The 25,848-nt window shown below is 39.1% G+C and overlaps 1 protein-coding gene across 10 annotated transcripts in view; it reads left to right on the forward strand.

The window, feature by feature from the left end:
- Nucleotides 1–25,848, forward strand: part of LOC131426503 (uncharacterized) — a 163,457-nt gene that overhangs the window by 107,693 nt on the left and 29,916 nt on the right. For 9 of the 10 annotated variants that reach the window (XM_058589288.1, XM_058589291.1, XM_058589289.1 and 6 more), the window contains exon 3: nucleotides 199–245. The exons of the other annotated variant lie outside the window; for it this stretch is intronic. The gene's annotated coding sequence lies outside the window, so the exon portion shown is untranslated. The remainder of the gene's footprint in view (nucleotides 1–198; nucleotides 246–25,848) is intronic. 10 annotated transcript variants of the gene reach the window in all.

A 25,848-nucleotide genomic window follows, 5' to 3' on the forward strand; every position in this document is an offset into this window, starting at 1 on the left:
GTCTTTATCGACTATCTTGAGAAAGGAAAACAATCAATATTTTCGCTTCGACAAAAATATTGAGCTGTCAGGTTCAACATAAACCGCTTCGCACTGATAAGTCAAAGACGAAACGTAAAATCGTTTTCAATCCTTTCTAATGTGTAAAAAACTTCGAACTAACCAATATTTCGCTTTTCTTTCTTTCTTTCTTTGTAGACTCGAGAAATTCGAAACATTAATCGATAGGACACCCAATTAGCAAGGTTAGTAGCGTTTGTCTTTTTCCTCCAGTCAGTTGTTTGAAGACAAAAAAAAAAATGTTTTGAACCACCCAGTGGTGTGTGCGACCTTTTTTCAAACGACTTTGAATTGAATCTTGAATAAAAACAGAAAACTTTGTTCGGGAAAGACTGGCACCGTCGAAAGTCGGATTCAAATGACACCCAATAGTAAGCTATTAGGGACTATAAGACCTTTTGTTTGAATACAAGCTTGCAAATATTGGTTCAGTGGCTTTCAGAAAAATCGAGTGCACTTTGTTCCTAATTATGTACGATTTTCTCCGTTACTCCAGAACCGGAAATCGGATCCGGATAAAATTCGCCAGCAGGCTTTAAAACTTTATCAACTTTCTTTTGAGTAAAAGTAAACCGTAAACCGAGCTAACATTATCTGATAGAAATGAAAGCCGGTGTTTTTTTTCTCAATTTTGCTAGTTTTACTCCGTTACTCTAGAACAGGAACATGAACCTGGATAAAGTTCTACAACAAGCTATGGAACCACCAGACCGAACATTTCAATCTTATTATTCGAAAATTATTCCATTTGCTTTTTGGAAAAATCTAGTGCACTGTTTTCATTCTTTTTCATATTTTACTACTTTATCCGGAACCGGAAGTCGGATCTGGATGAAATTCAATAAAAGGCTATGGGACTATCGGACCTTCCATTTGAATTTTCATATGCGAAAAATATTTCATCAGTTTCCGAGACAATCGAGAAAATTTTACTTCGTTACTCCGGAACTGGAGGTAGGATCTGAATATAATTCAAAAGTAAGCTATAAGACTAATTACTGAAAGTTGGGTCCGTACAAACATTCATAGCAGAGTGCCCTTTTTTCTCCTTTTTTGCACTTGCTACCTCGTTACTCCGGAACTGGAAGTTGGATCTGGAACTGGAAGTTAAATTCAATAGTAGGCTATGAGACCACAAAATCTTACATTTGAATCTTTGTAGGCGAAAATAGTTTCAAATGTTTTCGAGAAAATTAAGTGCATTTTGTTGCTATTTCCCTTATATTTTACCTCGATACACCGCAACCGGATGTCAGATCCGAATATAATTTCATACGAGGCTAGGTGACCTTACAAGTTAATCAAAGTTGGTAAACACCGGAAATCGATCAAAGTTGGTAATGAGAAAATCAAGTGCGCTCTCTGAGAAAGAGAAGTTTGTGTTAACTATTGAGAAATTTCTTTGCACATTATAACCAATTACTCCGGAACCGAAAATCGGATCCAGGCAAAATTTAATAACATGCCGAGGAACTATAAAAACTTTCATTTATAGCAATGTTATTAAAATCTGTTAGGCGATCGATGTGAAAATCGAGTGCATTTTTTCATTTTTTTATACATTTTACACCTTCACACCGGAACCGGAAGTTTGATCCGGAGGAAGTTCAACAGCAAGCTGTGAGACAATGACACAATTGGTTTGAATCTGTTGCCCTTAGTTTCTAACATATTTTTAAGCAAATTTTATCCCGTCTCTCCGGAATTAGAAGTCAGATTTGGATAAAATTCAATAGCGAATCTATGTTGATGGAAAACGGTTTCACCATCGCCGGGCAAATCAAGTGCACATTAAAATAAATGCAAACTTACACACTCAAACATTTGCTGATTTTGAAGAGAACTGAATCGAATTATAATAAGTGGATAAACCTTTACCTTTTCAAATACGCGTCGGAAAGCTACTGTTGTACAGTTTCAAAATCAGTACGTAAAAGCTGAAGCGTAAACAACAATACAATTTTCATTATGAAAATTTCGTGTTTTGTGGGAAAACAGCCGACGAAAGTCATCGTATTTTGATGGCAACGTATGGGGAGCGTATGCTCTAGCTGAGCGAACGTGTCGGACGTGGTTCGCACCACCACCAATGTTTGAAACTGAAGAACTGGAGAAACTGCTCGATCCTAGACCCGTCGCAAACGCAAAACAGACCTTGCAAAATCACTCGAAGCTACTCGGCCACCCATTTGCCAACGTTTGAAAGCAATGTGAATGATCTGAAAGGTAGGCAATTGGGTGCCGTATGAGTTGAACCCAAGCTTCGTCGAGTTTCGTTTCTTCTTGTGGCCAAACCGGTTGAACTTTTGAAAAGGGTATCCGTGTAGTGCCACAAAGATGGGAAAAAAGTAACGATGGACAATACTTCAAATATCGAGTTTGTAACCATTTTTTGTTTCAAATTTCGAAAAAAAAATCAGTGCGGGATTATTTATACCCTTGATGTAGTCGAAGCCGATTTTCACAGTGATTACATAGACTTTTTTCGGGGGAATCGCAAAAAAGGAAAGAATAACATCCATTCGGCCTCAAACTTTTTGGTAGATTTTTTTAGAAATCATTAATCTAACTTGAGTGCCCCATTTGAAGTATTTCTACCACAGGATGCCTGCTACTGTCAAATTCCATCATTGGAACCCGTCACTAGCGGCGACTATCGTCAGAGATTAGACATCGTAGTTGGCCTCGCTTTTCCTAGTAGCCGGGAGTTGTCACGCAACCACAAAGCAAATTAATTTTAGACTGTAATAGAAATTCATGACTAACCACGCGATTGTCGTTCAAACTGCCAATTCTTGCAGCGCCGTTAAATTCATGATATCGTCACGTAATTATTATTATTATTATTATCACTATTGTTGAATAGTAAGTGGATCACATTGGAGTGGAGTGGAGCCATCCCTCGCACAAATGGATGGTTTTAAGTGGGTGCGTGTTTGGGTGTGTGCAAGAGATTACAACCGCTGGAGATTGGCTTACGATGTGGTGGGGGGGGAGAGGACAACCCGGTCGGCAGTCACCTACCGTGGAGAACGATGATAAAGATGATCGCGGAAGGCACATCACCGGCACCGGGTTGCCAACCGTCCACTCACCAACACACACACACGGGCGCACGTGGGTTCGCAAGAGTAAATGCGAGTTGAAGCCAAGGAATTGTCATGAGAATTAAATCCACGCCAACATGTCACAGGAACTTGGATGCGACCGGCGATAATGAGTTTCGAGCGAGACTCGTGTCCGGGTGCGCCCCAGGCACGGAATGATGTTGACGGAAACTGGAAACCGGCATCCCGACAGCAACAGCAACAACAGCAACGGCAGCAGAGCAAGGCTAATGAACCAGAAATGTTGACACAAACGGGAAGCAAAGCGAAAAAGGATTCGCCGGTTCGGGTGCAGCGTTGCTTTGCTGCTCGTCGTAAATCTAGTAGGCGTTGGTTGCACAGTCTGTTGACTTTTTGCTTTTTCACAGAAGGCGGGTTCGTACACGACTGCCGCACCCAGTTTAGTGTTGGAATTAGCAAAGGAGTTATTTAGGGTGGAAAAACTGAGTACAGCCGTTCTTTATTGGAAATTTGAGATACAGAAGATACCAGCAATTAAGTCTACAGCGAAATTCAAATGTTTTGAGCAAAATTCGTGGAATCATTAGAATGGTTGTGCCTTTGTGCTCCGAACTTTAGCTCAATTCAAAGCTCAAAGGTTTAATGTTTCAGGAATAAGTCAAATGAAATTGAATTAAGGGGACATCATTCAAAGCTACCTCATAAGCTAATCCGAGTGATGAATTATAACAAGGTGGAGACCTCCACATCTAAAATAACACAAAAAAGTATGAGGTTTAAAGCTTAGGATCGGAAGTTTAAAGTCCAAGACGCTAACTAAAGCAGAGATCAAAGCGAAATACTGAAGTCAAAAGTCTAGCTCTGAAGTAGAGATGCTTGATGATGTTGGCTTGGTAATTGAACCCGAACTCTATGGGTTTGGGTCGAATTTGGGTTCAGAGTTTTTTTCCGAGTTCAGGTCGGGTACGGGCAGATTTTATTTTTCTACGGGTACGAGTTGGGAACGGGTGAATATTTTTTATTTTCAATCGAAGGACCATAAGGAATCGGTGAGAATGTTTATTTCCGATCGAGTACGGGGAGGGTTCGAATTTAAAAATCCATACGACTCTACTCTGAAGCTCAAGAACCAGAAAACAGAAAAACCTCGCAACCCCGAAAAATCCAAAAGCAGGGGTCCAAGCGCATAGAAGTCAGTATTTTAGGTCCCAAGTCAATCGTTTTCTGAGAATCCAGATTTCCAAAAACAAAAAACCGGTATAGGTCTAGAGCTTGAAGGAAATTTGTTCTTCAATATGAGTTCGACATGCGATCGACCGTGAATCGTTCGAACTGAGTGCCTTGAAAGCTGTCTGACTGTCGGAACAAAAATTAATTCTTTTAACCACAAACTCTCTGCTGAAGTGCCGATTGTAGCCCACACTGAATCGCGTAGATTTCTGCTTGGAACACAGTACAGTATTTACCAAGTGAATGCGACTGCTCTCGCTTCATTTCACGACAGTAGACACCAGCACCAGCACGACCATTCAACAGAGAACCATCCGTATAACAAACTATGTGTTCATCAAGTTGTCATTCCAACCAACCAGACAACCATTGCTCACGAAGAGGATATCTCACATTGAATGTTTAGAAAGAAAAACTGCATGTGAGAGTTATGTCGCTAGGAGCGAGTTAGTACTCATCCCAAGATACCATTTGAGACCACAAGCGAGTGTTCCAAAGCCCTGTAACCTTAAGACGGTATGCAAAAGATAATGCCTATTGTTTTGGGAACATATGTAGTTGTTTAATGCACAGTAGCGTCTCTAGAGCAGCAGTAGGAGTTGTCGTGAATGCTCCTCAGCACTAAAAAGACGAACGCGAGCGCACTTCGGAAGCATGATTGGCTATGCTACTGCAGATTTGGTGTAGACGAAACCTGGAGCCATTATTACACGCCAGAGAACAGAATGAATGTTCTGAAGCCGGAACGAGTATTCCGAAGCGGCTAAAGTCGACTTTTCTATTTTAACACATAGAATGTATGATACTAAAGTAATATCTTCAATGCGAATTCGGAAATTATTTTTAGTTGAATAATTACTTTAGAATTTGCACTCAAGCTTCTAAGAAACAGAAGGTACTAAGGGCGCATCAAGAATTAGGATACATAAAGAAGTAAGATGTTTTATTTTTGATTTGGACCACTCCCACAGCGAAATCCTTGGTAAGGGCCTGCTTCAATGTACATCTGCCGGTAACCCCAGAATTCATTGACCATTACCAGCGTCGGCCAGGCCCGAACATAGAACGTCTAAGGAAAGGGAAAAGATGTTAGTCCAACACTTGCTGTGTCTAGAGGTCGTATATGCTACTGAATCTTGTCATTTGTTCTTAGTCATTGTAGACTAGCTGGCGCACCTTCTTGCGAACGTTCCTCATTAAATTCCGTACAGACAAGTTTTGCCTTTTTTCCAATCTTTTTCGAACTGTTGAATGGTTTCGGCTGCCGAGACATGTTTCCTAAGATGTGCCTTCGTTAATGCCCAAAATTCCTCAATTGGTCGAAGTTGTGGGCAATTTGATGGATTCATGTCTTTTGGGACGAAAGTGACATTTTTGGCAGTATACCATTCTACCATTGATTTCGAGTAGTGGCAAGAAGCAAGATCTAGCCAGAAGACAACAGGATCCTTGTGGCTTCGAATCATAGGTAGAAATCGTTTTTTTTTGTAAACATTCCTTGATGTATATTTCGCTGTTCATTGAAGCAGTGGTGATCAAGGGTTTCGAAATCTTACCGCAGCTACAAATTGCTTGCCAGACCATAGCTTTCTTACCAAATTTTTCGACTTTAATCGATGTCTCGGACTGGCTTAACACTTGCCCTTCTTGCACCGTATAATATTGTGGTCCCGGCAAGGATTTGTAATCGAGTTTCACGTAGGTTTCGTCGTCCATGATTATGCAGTTCAAATTTCCAGCAAGAATCGTATTGTACAGCTTTCGAACTCTCGGCCTGATCGATGCTTCTTGTTTCGGACTACGCTTTTGGTTGTTTCTGCTTCTTATAGGTTCGAAGATTCAAACGTTTTTAGCAGTTTTTTGGCTACTTCTTTTGCTCGAACGCCTTCAGTATACGAGAAGAGTGTAAACAATAGGACGCAGCCATAAAAATTGACAGATTCTGAACCATTGCAGCGGTTTTTGGTTGTGACCATACTTTCTGGGATAGTCTTTAAAGAGCTATGCAAAGTTTTTTCCCGCAGATACAAGAAAAAAATATGTTTGTCATCAATAAGTCAATATTCGAAAGTGAGAATGAAGTGTGTCAGTTTTATTCGTATTCACGTGCTCTGGTTATGACTGTGACATTACCTGCCCGATTTTTTTCATCTACCGAATCACGCCCAATTCAATTGAAATGACCGGAATATGGCACCAGACATGCTTCGTTTTATTCTAGGAAATTGGTTAGGGTTAGCAGATAGAGTAGTTCGGATGAGAAGAGCTATCGCATATGGCGTACTTGCTCTCCAGATTTAGCCCTTTTAGATTATCAATTATTTGCGGGGATGGGATCAGTCTTTCTTGAAAACAAGAGAAGCGGTTTTATTTGACGAATTTTAGAAAGAAGTCACAAATAGTTTAGCCAGCAATGATCAATGCTTTGAATACAAAAAAAAATATTCGTTTTCCCTCAAATAAGCATGTGTTTTTCATCGTCTATTTGAAGTTTGTATACCTGACAAATTGCTTACAAACCGAATTGCGCAAAATATCGAGTTCTCGACGCGAGTAGTACTGCAAGCGAGAGTTCTTAAATTGTACAACTTCGACCGACACATTCGGTTTTTTTTCCGTGATCATGCGAAAATCTAGTCTTTCACGGGCTGCTACGATTGGAAGTAAATGTTCGTGTTAAAATTTCGTCGGCTTTGGGAAAATTTTCCAATCGCTGCACTCGAAAGACTCCGAACGGAAACACTCCAAAGGACGGGGTCAGTCGTTGGAATGTTTTGAGAAGGGCCTTTTGTTTAACGAATTTGACTTAACAGCTGAAAGTTTTCCTTCCCAGGTCTAGGATTTATTAAACGAACTGGGAAGGGAAATTTCTGCCCTAGATGAAAGTTGGTAAATTTATCACTTTGCCGTTTTTTCTGGACAGTTTGCGTAAGTTTTCAATCGAACCTAGTCCCTGAAAATGTGCGGGATTGAGGGACCAACTTTTGCTTGAAATATCGGGGAAAAAAAGTTTCAAGCAAACACTGCTCCGAATCAATCGTCTCCCCGCTCACGGTTCAAAAACTGATGAAATTGTTCCCCCAAACTTGCTGAGGTCGTGTCAAAGATAACAGGCGACAACCGACACGCGCGTACACACACACACACACAAACACAGCAAACTTCACAGCATCGCCGACTTTGATAAGGCCGATCCCGGTTATACCACAAAATCAGGGTCACAGGCCCTCTGTGACTCGCCGATGCCGAGATGATTCACAGGAAATCCAGCCGCCACCAACGCGTACAACTTTTTCCCGGCATATTCCGGGCTGGGCTTTGGGTTGATGGCGCTTGACGATGCGCCCGATAGTAGAGTAAATGCTAAAAATAAAGTTTTTATTCTCTCTCTCCCCCTTCGGTTGGGTTTTGTGTTGTGTCGTGTCGTGTTTACTGCGCCACGGGTCGTCCCATAGTAGCGCGAAACGGACTTCATCTAGTAAATGGATATCATTCGCGTTCGACCGACCGCCGCTGTTGTTGTTGTTGTTGTTGTAGTTTTTGCCCCGGAAAGTTAACTTTCTCCATTAAACTTGTAAATGAGGAAAATGTTTTGCAGCTCTGCAGAGCCGAATCCCTCCGGCATTGGGCAAAGGGATGTACTGGATTGACTGTGGAAAGGTTAGTCTCATTTTTTTTTGCCCAGCCGCTGATCCAAGTAGGCCACCACCCAAACCAAACACACTAAACCAAAAATAACAACAACACCATCCTCAGCCAAAGGGGGTAGAAGACGGCACGTGCGACGATGATCAGAGGCAATCTTACTCAGCAGGTTTATTTCTAATAGATAGAGCGACTCTTGGTGACAACAACGGAAAGAACCCCTGGGGACAAGTTTTTAAGTACTCCCATCACGGTGAATGTTCTAATCTTTTCCGTTTGGGCTTCAATGACTCGGCGGTATCTTGTGACAGGGGTTGTGCCTTACTGTGGCGGCACGGCGGCTACGAGAGGCAGAGAGGCTTACCGCGATTATCTATGGCTTTTTGCTTGGGTTCTTTGTTGTGCTTGCCATGGATTTTAGAAGTTATTTTCTGGTACATTAATTCAATTAGTTGAGATGTTTGCGAGTCGATCCCGGTTCCCATCTGGTTTCCGATTTTCCATGTTCACAAGAGGCTCAATGGGACACCAACAAAAGCATTTATGATTGTCCTTTTTTGCTATTGTAGGGATTTTTCCATTCATCTTTAGTAATGCGGAAGCAAAAATAGCAAGTTTAGCTTACTTCGCCCCAGTGTAAACAAAAACGAAACACAAAGTAGCGTAAATTTGATACTGTTATTGCAGCTCGTTTTTGAAATCTATTCTTTTCGAAGGAAAAAAACACAAACTCTGTGTTTATTATGGATGTTAGAATGACCACTTGAATATTTAATACGATTTCTACACGGGTATTAAATACGAAACACGAAACAACAGAATTACGAAATAACGGAATAATGAGAGAAAACGAAATTACAAAACAACGAATTAGAGAAATAACGAAATAATGAAATAACGCAATTAAACATAACGAAACAACGGAAAACAAAATCGAAAAAAAAGAAATAATGAAGTAACGATATAACGAAATATAGATAACGAAATGACGAAAAAGAAACGAAATAATGGAACAACTATACAACGAAATTTCATAGTAACGAAATAATGGGAAAACGAAATAGCAAAAAAAACGTAATAGCGAAATAACTAAATAATGAAATAACGAAAAAATATCAAAATTTCGAAATATCGGAATAACGAAATAATAAAATAACGAAACAACCAACCAATGAAATAACAAAATATCGAAATTACAAAATAACGAAATACCGGAATAACGAAATAGCGAAATGGAGACGAAGTAACGAAATAAAACATGACGAAACAACAAAATTAAATAAACGAAAACATAAACAAAAAGTTTATGAAATAATGCAATAGCGAAATAACCATATAACGGAATAACAAAAGAATGAAGGAACGAAAAAACGAAATGAACAAATAATAAAATAATGGAATACGAATAACGAAAAACAAGATATGATATTTAGGGGTTATCCTATGTTTGTGCTTAGGGCACATAACCGTTTTTACTTTTCTTTACGTTTCGTCTTAGACTCGTCAGTGCAGAGCAGTTCAAATTGAACTGCTTATTGCAAACTTAAACATTAACTGTTTAAGTTTGCAATAAGCAGTTCAATTTGAACTGCTCTGCACTGACGAGTCTAAGACGAAACGTAAAGAAAAGTAAAGATATGATAAACGAAATCCGAAATACGAGGAATGCGAAATACAAAAAATACGAAAAATACGAACAAAGAACGAAATACGAAATCTGAAATACGAAGAAATGCGTGAAATACGAAATACGAGAAACACAAAATAAGAAATAGAAACATGAAGTACGCAACACCGAAATCAAGAAATAACGAAAAAAAAAACAAAATAACGAAATTACGGAATAACGAAGTGACGAAATAACGAAGTAATGGAAAGAAGAAATAGCAAAAAAACGAAATAGCGAAATAACTAAATAATGAAATAACGAAAAAATATCAAAACTACGGAATATCTGAATAACGAAATAATAAAATAACGAAACAACCAACTAATTAAATAACGAAATATCGAAATTACAAAATAACGGAATACCGTAATAACGAAATGGCGAAAAGGATACAAAGGAACGAAATAAAACATGACGAAAAAAACAAAATTAAATAAACTAAAATATAAACAAAAAATTTATTAAATAATGCAATAACGGTATAACGAAATAATAAATAACGAAAAAAATCAATAAACGAAGAATGCAATAAAAAAATTAGAGAAACTACGAAATAATGGAATAACGCAATAACGAAAAAACGAAATAAAAACAAAAACAAAACAAAAAATAACGAAATATTGAAATAACGAAACTACGAATTAGAAAAACAACAAAACAATTGAATGACGAAATAACAAAATTACGAATTAAATTAATGGAACAACGAAATAAAAAATAAAATAATGAAATAAAACATAACGCAAAACTAAAACAAACAAAATAGTGAAATAACCATGTAACGAAATAACGAACAAACAAAAAAAACGAAATAATGTAAAAACGGAATAACATAATAACGAAATAACAAAAGAATCACGGAACAAAAAAACGAGAGACTGAAAAAACGAAATGAAGAAACACTAAAATAATGAAATACGAATAACGAAGAACAATATATGATAAACGAAATACGAAAAAGAAAAACGAGAAATACGTAATACGAAATCTGAAATACGAAGAAATGCGTGAAATACGAAATACGAGAAACACAAAATAAGAAATAGCAACATGAAATACGAAACATCGAAATAAAGAAATAACGCAAAAACAAAATAACGGAATTACACAAAAAAGAAAAAAACAAATAACGAAATTACGGAATAACGCAATTATGAAATAATGAAATAACTTATAAAAGATAATACACTGAGGTCTTTTTTTATGCGGTCTTTTTTTATGCGAATTTTCAAAGTTATGCGGTTTTCTATGCGAAGTTTCAGAGTTATGCGAATTATTAGAGTTATGCGGTTTTTTTATGCGAAGTTTCAGAGTTATGCGGTTTTTTATGCGAATTTTCAGAGTTATGCGGTTTTTTTATGCGAATTTTTAGAGTTATGCGGTTTTTTATGCGAAGTTCCAGAGTTATGCAGTATTTTTATGCGAATTTTCAGAGTTATGCGGTTTTTTATGCGGTACGTAAACTCGCATAAAAAAAGACTTCAGTGTAATGAAATAACAATATAACAAAACGTAGTAATGAAAAAAACGACAAAACGAAAAAATTAAAAAAAAGAAATTACAAATTAACAAAATAACAGAAAAACAGAAAAACAGAAAAACAGAAAATCAGGAAAGCAGAAAAACAGAAAAACAGAAGAACAGAAAAACAGAAGAACAGAAAAACAGAAGAACAGAAAAACAGAATAACGAATAACAGAAAAACAGAAAAACAGAAAAGCAGAAAAACAGAAAAACAGAAAAACAGAAAAACAGAATAACAGAATAACTGTTATTGCAGCTCGTTTTCCAAATCTATTCTTTTCGCAGGAAAATAACACACTCTCTTGTTATATTATGGATGTTAGAATGACCGCTTAAATATTGAATACGATTTCTACTTAAATTTTAAATACGAAATACGAAATACAAAACACGAAACAACGAAAGAACGAAAGAACGAAAGAACGAAAGAACGAAAGAACGAAAGAACGAAAGAACGAAAGAACGAAAGAACGAAAGAACGAAAGAACGAAAGAACGAAAGAACGAAAGAACGAAAGAACGAAAGAACGAAAGAACGAAAGAACGAAAGAACGAAAGAACGAAAGAACGAAAGAACGAAAGAACGAAAGAACGAAAGAACGAAAGAACGAAAGAACGAAAGAACGAAAGAACGAAAGAACGAAAGAACGAAAGAACGAAAGAACGAAAGAACGAAAGAACGAAAGAACGAAAGAACGAAAGAACGAAAGAACGAAAGAACGAAAGAACGAAAGAACGAAAGAACGAAAGAACGAAAGAACGAAAGAACGAAAGAACGAAAGAACGAAAGAACGAAAGAACGAAAGAACGAAAGAACGAAAGAACGAAAGAACGAAAGAACGAAAGAACGAAAGAACGAAAGAACGAAAGAACGAAAGAACGAAAGAACGAAAGAACGAAAGAACGAAAGAACGAAAGAACGAAAGAACGAAAGAACGAAAGAACGAAAGAACGAAAGAACGAAAGAACGAAAGAACGAAAGAACGAAAGAACGAAAGAACGAAAGAACGAAAGAACGAAAGAACGAAAGAACGAAAGAACAAAAGAACAAAAGAACGAAAGAACGAAAGAACGAAAGAACGAAAGAACGAAAGAACGAAAGAACGAAAGGACGAAAGAACGAAAGAACGAAAGCATGAAAGAACGAAAGGACGAAAGGACGAAAGGACGAAAGGACGAAAGGACGAAAGGACGAAAGGACGAAAGGACGAAAGGACGAAAGGACGAAAGAACGAAAGAACGAAAGAACGAAAGAACGAAAAAACGAAAAAACGAAAGAACGAAAGAACGAAAGAACGAAAGAACGAAAGAACGAAAGAACGAAAGGACGAAAGGACGAAAGGACGAAAAGACGAAAGGACGAAATGACGAAAGGACGAAAGAACGAAAGAACGAAAGAACGGAAGAACGAAAGAACGAAAAAACGAAAAAACGAAAGAACGAAAGAACGAAAGAACGAAAGAACGAAAGAACGAAAGAACGAAAGAACGAAAGAACGAAAGAACGAAAGAACGAAAGGACGAAAGAACGAAAGAACGAATAAACGAAAGATCCAAAAAACGAAATAACGAAAGAAAGAAAGAACGAAAGATCGAAAGAACGAAGAATGAAAGATCGAAAGAACGAAAAAACGAAATAATGAAAAAACTAAAGAATGAAAAACCAAAAACACAAAAGAACGGAAAAACCAAATAAAGAAAGAACGAAAGAACAAACGAAACACGAAATACGAGAAATATGATATACGAAAAATGAGAAATACGCGATATGAAAAATACGAAATACGAAATACGGAATATAAAACACGAGAAATACGAAATACGAATAAACGAAATACGAAACCCGAAACTAGGAAACAGAAAATAGGGAATGGAAAAAAGATACATAAAATAAGAAAGTGACCTCTTTCTGAAATGAACGAAATAAAAGAAGAAATAGATAACAAATAATAGCACACAGAAAAAGAAAGTTGGAAAAAGGGCTTCTTACTTACTTACTAGTGGTGTGATAATGGTTCTCTCCTGCATATACACAGTCTCATTATAACATATTGGCCTTATTACATTAAAATAATTTCTGACACAAATTTGGACTCATTTTTCATGACAATTCATTCAGATTGATTCAGGTAGTTAGCAAAAGCATATCTTTGGCGTAGTGACAAGATGCCAAAGCAAACCAAAATAGCGAGTGAGATATTCTTGGCGGTATATTTTTTTGTTCATCGTCCGGTAGTGATGAAGCTTTGTCTTGCTGGACAACAGCAGCATATTGCCTGCCAAACCAAATATTTTTTTGGAAGCTTGGTCATTCTCTTCGCCATGAAATTCTCCTCTACGCCGTTCCGTTGCATGCAATATAAATAGACATTTCGGGAAGCTGCTTAAAGTCTTCCTGCACATCAGTTTCATCGCCTATTATGACGCAGAAAAACTTCATCAAATATTCGCGATACAACTTGCGAGACCGGGTTTTAGATGTCATTCATTTTTTTTACGGTTCGGTACGGTTTTCACTTAGAACAATTTCATACTTTGCTGGTGCTTGAAAGTATGCAGATTTATTATTATTTTAGTCACAGTACGTACCGGAAGACCTGGTTTCTTCTGCAGTATTTACTTCATTATTTACTGACAGATTCACAATTGCTTTTCGTACTTGTTCTTCTTTGGACGCCATCTTCGATCTAAAAGCATGGCATGTATATTTACCACGAATCATTCTGTACTTATTTTTTATCAACGAACATTCTGTCAATAACTTTTGTGTATTTTTGTAATGATCGAGAATGTGGACAACTTTTACTCTTATTCCTAAAACCTGCAACCGCTCCAAAATATACTCTCTTGGAGAGTTCGATTTCTTTCATTTCCATTGAAAAAAAAATAGAGAACTATCGTTCTTCAAATCAGAAATGCGAGGTCAAATCAAAATCAAAAAAATCTCGAAATCTCAAAAGGAAATCGAAGACGGTACAAATGTGTCATTGAGTGTATTAATTTATGACTATTTCGAATTTATGTAAATTTTCAACCTAAGAAAAACATTTTTAATCCATTTGAAAAGAAGGGAAAAGATTGAGATGATGAAAACAAATCATCTGAAAATTATTTTCGTTTTGTTTTTATTGACTATTTCTAATTGAAATTCGTACTGCAAAATGTACTGTTTTTCCAAAGTCGATGTACTGCATTTTCTTGATTTTTCTGCAAATTGTTAATAAAAATTATTGAAGCGGCAGAATTGGCTTATCACAGAACTCTTCACAGTGTAAACTGTAAATAATCGTCTCTGGTTTTTGTCAGTTACCATGGTATTTTGCGGGTACATACCACTCTGTCTCATCACAACATACGAAGGTATCGGTGTATTTAAGCACCGTTGTGCACTGCTGGATTCGGAAGAAAACCTGAATAATGACCGGAACTGGTTCAGTGGTAGTTTTTAATCCCTACTCGAGCACCAATCACAATTAATCTTCCACCTCGTCATCCACGAAACGGACACTTTTCACATTTCGCTGTTTCCGCTAAGTCTATCAATTAGAACGAAATAGATGGAACATCAAACCATGGGCTCTCGTTGTACCGGAAAAGGCGAAGAGAAAAAAAATCCCCACCGGCTGTGAAATGCGAGGATGCTTTATCACGTAATTTTTGAGAACCATCCTCGTCATCATCATCATCGCCGTCGTCGTCGTTTCAAACCAAGCGCTGGCCGCAATTACTGAGCGCCAAATTTTCCGGTCACTTTGCACAAGAGATGTTCTTTCGGAGTACACTGGTGAAATGGTTCCGACAATTTGACAGGGCGCATCGGAACAGCAAAGTCCGCTCTTTTCGTTGCGTGCAGCATCGTTTCTGATGCCTGCCTCGGTGATATTCGAAACGGCCATTTGCCATCGGCAGTCCTTCCTCACTACGGTGAGGAGGCTTTCAAAAGGTGTGCCTTGCTAATGAGCTTTCACTTCAAGCCGCCCATTTCTGCCGCGAGCATTTTTTTTAGACCTTTCCCTTCATTTACATCCCACACTTTCTCCCGGGACGGTCCATTGCCTGATGCCGCAGCACATTCCCAAATTTATTACCGTTTCCGGGAATGGTTTATGCTGGGTGAAGAATAGAAACGTCTGATGCCGAGATGCTGATTTTCCGCTGGGTGTGAGAGCAATTTATCAATATTTCATTAATAACCACTCGGCAGGTAGAAACCCGGGAAAAAGAAGGGAAGCTTAGCACGGTCCGAACTGCCGAAAATGTGGCGAACCACCTTGTTTAGGGACGATGTTTTGTGCTGGATTTTCTCGCACCCATTCGCACAGCCCCTGTCTGTCTGTCAGTCATCGCACGGGAATCAGGATTAAGAAGGTGATGAGGCGATGATGGTAAACCGGGTTTCGATTACTACGGTGACAGGCGATAACGACAGCTTCGTTGACGGGTCTTCTAGTTGGTTGGGTTGGTAACCAACCGAGGCAAGGCTTGCTCTGTTCAGGCACGATTTTAATGACGATGGCGACCAACGTTTAATTATGCTGTTTACCGGACACGGGATTTAATGTTGAGCACACATTCCGCTCCGAACAAGCATTAGAGCAGTTTGCTGAAACTAAACAACTAAAATTAACAACGATTCGTACGAAATTAAATTGTCCAAATTTACATGAAACTTTTACGTCGCTACAATGCCGTGGAGGAACCTGGCTCCCACACACTCAGCAGTGCACCATTTTTCCGCTTGGAAAACAGTAGAAAAGTGCTTTCCACCACCACCACCACGAGGGCAAGCACCAGGAACGGAAATTCTAATTAAAATTCATGCGGCTTCACATTTATTTACATAAAACGCATTACACACTGAAAAGCAAAGCCTTCTTCGGGGCCCGGGGGAGGGGGTCTGAGAACATGTGGAACGAGCGAGACACGCTGACAGAAAAAGCTAAGTGGTTTTAGACGTTTTGCCCGATTTTATGCACAACGGAATTATCACGCACATTATTATCCCGGCTCAGGGCACTTTCCCAACAGCCTCGAGGGGGTCTCGAGGGGGCCTAGCCGTCGGATGTAATTCTGCGGTGCGGCATCGCTTCCATCTGGGAATAACATTTTCATAAATGCCAAATTTGATTTCCATTCCAGTCCAGCGTACGGGAACGGAAGGGGGGGGGGGTGTCGCAAAGGTGACACGCCACGGCGCCCGTGGTTTTGGCAGTTGACGGTCCCGCCCGTGTGACGTTTTTCCAGTGGCACGCGTTTATCGACAATCGTAGCCGTGGCCTGCTTCGATCATGCGATTGCTTCGAAAAGGTATTTGTGTGTGTGTGCGCTAGTTGTATTCAGGAATCTCACATCGCTGAATACCGGAAATTGTGCACCGGCGGAAAATTTATCACCGGAATGAATTGGCCCAATAATTCGTCAATACTACGCATGGTTGCGAACCGGCCTCAGCGAACCTGTGACAAGAGTTGTGTGCTAAGCCAATCGTGCGGGAACTACGTTTCGATACGGAACATGACCCGCCTGATTCGTGGTTTTTGTGGCTTACCGGTTCGATTCTACTGACTGAGCACCATCCTATCTTAGGCGCGGGGGGTTCAACCGACACTACGACACCAGCATTTTATCTCCTCCGGAACCGACAAGCCTCGAGATGTATGAGATAAAGGATATACGATTAATTTCCTGCTAATTTAGTACGCCGTGGCATTCTGCTCGTAAATTCATCAAATGACAGCAATTTGTAATTTTTTTTTTCAACAAAACCCCAGCGCGTTGCGGAATAAATTAACTCGGAGAAGTTTTCTTGGGTGAAAATGATGCTCATAATTTTAGACACAATTAAATTGATCTCACGTAGAAAATTTGTTGCAAGTCAAGCTTGAAAATTTTGATGTTTTGTTAAATCATTAAACCGTAATGAGTCTCTAAATTTTCAAACCTAATCAAAACTTTAAATTTCGATCTCAAAGGTTCATAAATAAAATGGCGAAGCAATGCTCCATACCTCCAAATAACCAGGGAAACGTACCACCAGAGCCAATTTGTTCTGATTCTGAAGTAAAAGCAAATTCAGGGTCCCTAAAGGGGATACGGAACCATATTGCATCATTACATTGTGTAATATGACAGCAGTAGTTTTCTCAATCGTTGCAAAGCGGTAATTGGAAGAACATCAACGGCGTAAGATAATTTTGCTCACGTACCTTGAAAATCCGGATCTCTCTCTCTCTCTGTCTCATCATGCCATTGCACAGTGGTCCAGAAGCCCAATTTTACGCTCTAAATTGGTACCTAACTGAAAACGTGGTTGAAGTTGCTCGGAATGATAGGCACCGTCTTTCGAAAGAAATTTTTTATGTGATTAATCCTCCTAAAAGTGAGAAAAAAAACATTATTTTAGCTCAGGTTTAACATAGCGGCTAAGTGACTTCGACAAAGTTGGGCAGAAAGTCTTTTTAAACAAATTTGCAGGAGGTACTACTTCCGTAACTTAAGCAGAATTCAGGATAAAATGTAAAGACTGTCCCAGAAAGTATGGACGCACTTTGACTTCGCTGTAAATAATTTACAAGTGTTAGATTTCCAAATTTGATTCGATATACTGATAATATTAGACTTCAAACAACAGAATATTATTCTCAACATTTGCTACTTAGCCATTGTAGACTAGCTGGCGCACCTTCTTGCGAACGTTCCTCGTTAAATTCCGTACAGACTTCTTGGCGACAAGTTTTGACACTTTTTTCCAATCTTTTTCGAACTGCCGAGACATGTTTCCTAAGATGTGCCTTCGTTAATGCCCAAAATTCCTCAATTGGTCGAAGTTGTGGGCAATTTGGTGAATTCATTTCTTTTGGGACGAAAGTGACATTTTTGGTAGTATACCATTCTACCGTTGATTTCGAGTAGTGGCAAGAAGCAAGACTGGCCAGAAGACAACAGGATCCTTGTGGCTTTGAATCATGAGTAGAAGTCGTTTTTGTAAACATTCCTTAATGTATATTTCACTGTGCATTGAAGCAGTGTTGATGAAGGGTTTCGAAATCTTACCGCAGCTACAAATTGCTTGCCAGACCACAGCTTTCTTACCAAATTTTTCGACTTCAATCGATGTCTCGGACTGGTTTAACACTTGCCCTTCTCGCACCGTATTATATTGTGGTCCCGGCAAGGATTTGTAATCGAGTTTCACGTAGGTTTCGTCGTCCATGATTATGCAGATCAAATTTCCAGCAAGAATCGTATTGTACAGCTTTCGAACCCTCTACCTGGTCAATGCTTCGTGTTTCGGACTACGTTTTGGTTGTTTCTGCTTCTTATAGGTTCGAAGACTCAAACGTTCTTTAGCACGAAGAACATTTGACTTCGAAGTGCCCACTTTTTTGGCCACATCCCGAACTGAAACCTTCTTCTTTTGCTCGAACGCCTTCAGTATACGTTTATCCAACTGAGGGTTAGTAGGACCTTTTTTTTCGACCCGTTTTCGGTTTATCCTCAAAGGTGTTATCCTCACCGAACTTCCTGATTGCATTTCGCACGGCTTTTTCACTTACTCCTTCCATTTTTGCTATCTTTCTCAGTGACAGTCCGCGTTCTGTGCTCCATTTGTACACAATTTTTCAACTTCGTTCTGCTGAAAGTCCACGCATTTCGAAACAAACTAATGAAAACGAATAAACAACTGCACAAGTGGTTAGAGAAGAGTGTAAACAACAGGACGCAGCCATAAAAATTTACAGATTCTGAACCATTGCGAAATGGCAGCGGTGTTTGGTTGCGCCCATACTTTCTGGTCCCCTAAAACCAGTTTTTGTAAGCAAACTTATACATTTTGTCATGTCAAAACAAGTGTTTTCTTATTTGTGCTTCGGGGGTTGATTTTGGAGCTATCATGTTTTCAGCAAAATTTTTGTTCAAACATTGTTCGCTTCTTTTAATATACCAAAGTTGTCATTAACCAACCTACAAGTGAGTTAAAAAAATTAATTCACATGCAATAAGATAGATAGTAGAATTTGAGAAACTGCTCGATTAAGACTCACCGCAAACACAAAAAGATCTTGCAAAATCACTCGAAGCCACTCAGCAAGCCATTCGTCAACGTTTAAAAGCAATGGGAATAATCCCAAAAAGGTAGGCAATTGGGTGCCGTATAAATTGAAACCAAGGAGCGTCTGTAAAACTACTTCAATGGTACAAAAGAAGAGTTTGTTTTTGCATCGAATTGTTACAGGCGATGAAAAGTGGGCCTTTTACCGTAAATCATTGTACTTTAAGAAAAAAAATCAATCCAAATAATTTCTCTTCGTTTCTAATGAAAATTCGCACTTTCTTCTTGATTGCTGCCATCAAACGTTGCACACCTTCGGAGTCAACTTCCTTGGCACATTTGAACCACATGTTAGTCATCTGAGTCCCGAAGTCCCGAACCGTTTTCCCACTTTTCTTAAGCGTCCGCCTCATTAATGCCCAAAATAGCTCGATATGCCAGAACTGTAGACAGTTAGGTTGATTTATGTTTTTATCGATGAAATCTACGTTATTGTAGCAGATGACTTCACGGGACCTTTATGACCTTTATGAGCTGTAATGAAAGGTAGTAAGCGGTTTTTAAGACATTCTTCCTTCTACACCTTCGAGTTCATCGTCACGAACACTTTCGTCTTTGTTGTTAAAAGAATTCTCACAGTGGTCACTTTCCGTGCCGAACTTTAGGAACGCTCAAATGGGAAGTCTTACCTCACCAGCCGTATAGCCCAGACATTGCTCCTTTCGATTACTATTTGTCCCGGTCGACGCAGATTGGCCTCGTTGACCAGCATTCCTCCAATTTTGATCATGTTTCGTTAATAAAGTTTCAGATTTCAACAAAAGAAAAAAAAACGGCTCGTACTCGAAAAAACACGTCACGAACCACGAACCTACATAAGAAATAGTTTAGAGTCAAAATTGGAAAAAATGTCAAAATTAGCTCGCCCTAATTGATGGTTTAAATTCTTAAACACACATTACCGTGTAATTCGGGAAAGGGCAGTCAAATTTCGTAAAGGACCGTAAGACCTTTCATTTGAATCTAGGTTTGAGAAAATCGCTTAAAAGAGTAAGTTCAATTTTGAAATGAAATTGTTGACCACTATTTCTGGTTCTTCCGGTAAAACCAAAGTCAATATAGAATATATAGAATAATTTTAGCCTTAATAAAATCGCCTTATATAACGGCTTTAAACTTCAAACCCTCATCACCTTGTAATTCCGGAACCGGAAGTCGGATCCGGACACAGTTACGATATTCCACAAATACCCATATTCAAGAAATACCAATAAATCGGAAGTCGTCATCTTGGATTTTGAAACGACCCAAACCATCACATCCGTTCCGAAAATAGTCATTTCATTGGGGGTTTCCATATTCAGTACACAAAATTTTTTTACGAACTATATTTTGTTACGAACCAAATATCTAATAGTCTATAGGAAAAATGTTCAGAATTGGGAAATATCATACCAAGTCCCAAGAGTGTAATTGGTTGGTTCCGAAGACAGAATATTTGGATACGATTGATAAAAAATGGGACGTGCAGAAATATTGAAAAGATCGAAAAATGTTGTTCGTACATACAAAACAGAAGAACTTCATTACTTGAAATTTGAAAAAGATCGAAAGTGTTTCCGTAATGATTGAATCCATTTGATGCAAACATTGCATTGAGGCGGGGCTGGTCGAAGGAACAGTGACCTCGGAACCCTGATTTGCTCTGTATAGGAAACGGGTCATCCGGGATTTGATTAAGGTGAAACCTCCCTGAGTTCTGAGTTATTTGCATGTACACTGAGGTCTTTTTTACCGCGGTTTTCAAGGGCTGATTCCCGAAGTTACCAGACGTTTTTTATTTAATTTTTTTCCGAGATTACACCAGATCTGGACGTTTCATGCAATTCTAAGACATGGAGAATGTTCCGTTTTTGAGGTTCTGACAACTATTTCCGGTATTTCCGGATCCGGGAATCGAAAATCGATTTGTTTGGTCAGCAACTAACATAACCTACAATTTAAAACAGTTTTGAGCCAAATTTAGGACAATTTTTTCCGTTTTTTGCATTATTACTTAATTGACGGATTGCAATTTCAAACACACTGTAAGTCCGGAACCAGTAACCGGATCTGAACAAAACTTATTATAACCTGTGGAAATTGTTTCTGAGAAATTGTGATTTCCAGTTTGAAGTATATCACAACTTTTTCCGGAACCGCGAACTGAGATTCGGTATGCCTCTGAATCAATGTCATCAACTAACCAGACTTGCTCAACTGCAGTACACTGAAGTTTTTTTATGCGAGTTTAAGTACCGCATTGAAAAAACCGCATAACTCTGAAACTTCGCATAAAAAACCGCATAACTCTGAAAATTCGCATCAAAAAGGAGCTTAAAAAAACTCATGAAAAAGACCGCATGAAAAAAACCTTAGTGTATATTGCTCAAATTTTCAGCGTTGAAATTGAAATTTTGCTCGTCAGCCTGTAATTTCGAAACCGACTAAAATTCGATAGGGATCCACCAGATTGTAAGACCTTTCATTTGAATCTAAGCTTGTGAAAATTGGTCGAATGATCTCTGAGAAAAAAACGAATGAACTCTCTATAATTTTCTAGCACATTTTACCGCGTTACTCCGGAATCGTAAGTCGGATCCGGATGGAATTCAATAGCAGATTACTTGACTTTAGGGCATTTCATTTGAATAAATAAATATTCAGAAAATCGAATAAACGGTCTCTGAAGAAACCGAGTGCACTTTTTTAAATGTTTGTTAGTTTTTTGCCCGTTACCCCAAACAAAAATACAGTTCAAAAGTCGGTTTTCACAGTGATTGTACAGCCTTTCGTTATCAGAATGGAAAAAAGCTTGACTCGCAACTTTCAAAAACCGTATCATGCAAGTAAAACTGGTCCCGTTTAAACTCGTTCGGCTGGCGAAATGATACAACAACAAAAAATCTCCAAAATTTGTGAACAAATCAACTGCCGAAAAGTTCTGCCACGAGTAAATTTTAAACACAAAACACCCACCTAAACGGGGCCAAAATCAACATAATAAGGGGGAGGGGGGTACTTTTCTTGGGCTCATGAATATAAAATCGTACCCAGTGCATGCTCCATAACGAAGCTAGACTTCTTCAAGATCTGTTTACCGTGTCGAACTGTTTACTAAACCAAGCAACCGAAGACGTTCGCCGGGTCGAAAGTCAAGCAGCAGTGCAAACTCTCCGAAAGGGTCTCTGTAAGATTGCGGCCGGTTTGATGGCTCGGTAAACACTGCGTTGAATTTGATTAAGGTAAATTCCTAGGACTGCTAGACGGAGAAGATGGACTTTTTTTTCTCTCTTTCCACTACGGCTTTTATGTGGAAAAGAAAGGCACCAAACCTTCGTAACTCGTTTTTCTCGGAATTAACGGAAACTATTTACTCACAACACAAGCAGGCCGGGAGTAGTTGGTATGGCAGTCGGGTTTTCCGAGCGAAACAAGCTCTGAACTAAACAGCGTAGCATGCCATGGGGATGTTAGTGGTTTCCGTGTGCGCTGGCAGCTACAGAATTCTTCGTCGTCCTGTCAGACAGACAGCCGATGGATGGAGATGCAATGGAGGAATGTTCCGCAGACAGTCGAATGACGTCAACGGGAGGCTACCGACGGTGCACAATCTGGTGATTGTGGAGCTACCGAAATGCAAAAACATCCTTGAGCTGGAAAACTGCACTTGTATCGGCTGCATGACCAACGAAATGAAAATGACATCCAACTACCTAATTTGTGTCATGCGACAAGAAGATGGAAGTTCAACCCTCGCCCGATGGTTAGGGCGAGAATATTCATTTCGAAATTTCGCAATTTTCCTCTGGTTGGTTGGAAGTTGGAATGTGGCATTTGTTGAGTGAAAGAAGAAGGGAAAAAAATACGACGCCCGGAAACAAAACAGATGCGAAAACTTCCTCAGCCAACTGGTAGAACAGCACACCAGCAACAGCAGGCACGTACCAGCTGCCGAAACTATCACGTAATTCCAGTCCCGATGAGCAATCCGACAGCAGGAAGAATGCGAAACGAGATCAGCTGGCAGAACCGCTTCGGAAGGCTTTCGAGTTCCCATTCCCGATTTGCGTCTGATGCCTGCCTGCTTGCCTGCTGGGCAGAAAACACACTGGCAAACAATCCGGCCGATGAGTCCTGATTCCGTCAGCCGCGTACACCACTTTTACCGCATCACTCGTTCTTTCATCATATCTTCATCGCATCACATCATCATCATCCGACCGCATCCCGACCGACCGACAGACAGACCGACCGGCTGCTGTGTCAAACCCAAGAAAGGAACAAAACAAAAAAAAATGCGTGACTGAATTCCGTAACGGAAGCACCATCTTCGCTTCACCCCAAACCACCTACCACCTCCCGGCTGGTGGCAGTTTTATGCCCTTCAATAAATAAACGTTTTATTAAAGAAGCATTTTTATTACCGTCGTTACTTACAGCATGTCCCTGGTCTGGTGTTGATTCTACTAAAAAGCACTTTAACCGAATCCCTTTCGAACGAAAACGTGGAGAGACCGGGGGGCAACGGAGGACTTTCGGCATTTTCGCACGGCTATTCCCTTAGTCATCGTCACTCACTAACTCAACCACTGATTCCGGGCGGCTCGTCCTTCTCTACGGAAGCGTTTGTTGTTTCCAACTCATCGGTTACCCATGACTACTTCCGTACGATGATCTAAGCAGGCATACGAACGAGGTTGCGTTTGACGCTGTGTTTTCGCCTGTTAGACTGTGAAACCGGGTGTCAGTTTCAGGCAGTTACCAGGCCGGGTTCGATAGGAACGGGATTACGAGGGGGCGATGGAAACCGTTTCCAGGGCTGTCAAAGCCATAAGGTTGATGTTTTCATGTTAGACGAAAACAAATTTTCTATCCATTTATACGCTTACGTCTTCGACTCATCAGTGAATGTTGAACCGCTAGCAATGCAACATAAACTGCTAACGCACTGCATGAGTCGAAGACGAAAAGTTAAAAACCGAAAAGAGTCATTTATATTCAAGAACATGTAAAATTGTGGGATTTGAAAATTCCATGGCTTGAAATCGAATGAAGTAAAAAATGAAATATTGATAGCAACAGCGCGACTTGAATCGAGAAACGTTAGATCACAAGGAACATCGGTTAATCGACTGAACCACAGAAGTCCGTATCTGTTTGATGAATTATTGATGCATATAAATCCATACAGCGGCAACCGAGTGTAAATTACGCTCGGAGCCTGTGAAATTCTGTACGAGTGAATTTTCAAAACTTTGAAATTTGTTCCGGAATTTAGCAGGAAAATAAATCATAAATGATGAGACAAAAAATCCTGTAGAATTTCATGCTTTAATAGTCTTTTATAAACTTTTATGCAAGAATCAGACCTTGTATCGAAATAGGCTACGTTGCCCACTTGAGCACTGCCTTACGAGAAACGATAGGTTTTTGATATTAGAGTCCTGATTCATGGGTGATTGGGCAGATCACAACTCAGTTTTCTCAGCCAATAGAGGTGAGGTACAGTTTAGATGAATGCATTCCCACAAGGAGATGCAAGTTTGACGTTATTGGTAATGTTTTTTTTTTATTCTCTATATTAGAATTATTCAAAAGTCAATTCCTCGTGAAATATTTGATTTTTTTCATATTTGTACCTTACATTAAAACCCCTGATGACGACCAGAAAGTCGTCACAATTCAATGTTTTGTAAATAGCATTAACTTTACGTCTGCTAAGCGATTTGTACTGGAAACCGTGAGATGACACGAACCGTAAAAATATGCAAAAAGCCATGTGCACGGATGCAAATCCATTGCTGGTATTAGAATTAAAAATCTGTTTTGATCCACCTAAGTAACATTTCATTATAAATCGATGCATGTTCCGATGGAGTTTTTGGCAATCTATTTCCCGAACCGGAACCCGAAGACTGTCTCAGTCGTAAAAATTTGTTGTGGACATCTAATAGTCAGGCTTACAAGTTTGAAAATTTCGTACTTATCTGTGTCGTAAATTTTCTGACTATTAGTCATTTTGACTAACATATAAAAAGTTCAGCAAAAAAAAAACTTGTTTGAATAAAAGCTGGTTGATTCACCTCTCATGCACTATTTAGATTGAGTCAGTTAAACGAAAACCTGTGCTCCTGTCACTACCGTATGAAAAATTCAAGTTAAATGGGCAGTAAAGACTGTCCCAGAAAAGTATGGACGCAACCAAAAACCGCTGCCATTTCGCAAAAAGATTGGAAAAAAGTGTCAAAACTTGTCGCCAAGAAGTCTGTACGGAATTTAATGAGGAACGTTCGCAAGAAGGTGCGCCAGCTAGTCCACAATGCCTAAGTAGCAAATGTTGAGAATTAAATTCTGTTCTTGTAGTCTAATATTATCAGTATATCGAATAAAATTTGAATATCTGACACTTGTGAATTATTTACAGCGAAATCAAAGTGCGTCCATACTTTCTGGGATAGTCTTTAATACTTTTCAAGCAGCATAATGAAACATGCTTTGTTATTGGATTTTTTTTGTTATTAATATCAACGTAATCACAGCCGATGAATTCGGTGGTGTT

The sequence above is a fragment of the Malaya genurostris genome, chromosome 1 (genome assembly GCF_030247185.1).
Source record: "Malaya genurostris strain Urasoe2022 chromosome 1, Malgen_1.1, whole genome shotgun sequence".
Lineage (NCBI taxonomy): Eukaryota > Metazoa > Arthropoda > Insecta > Diptera > Culicidae > Malaya > Malaya genurostris.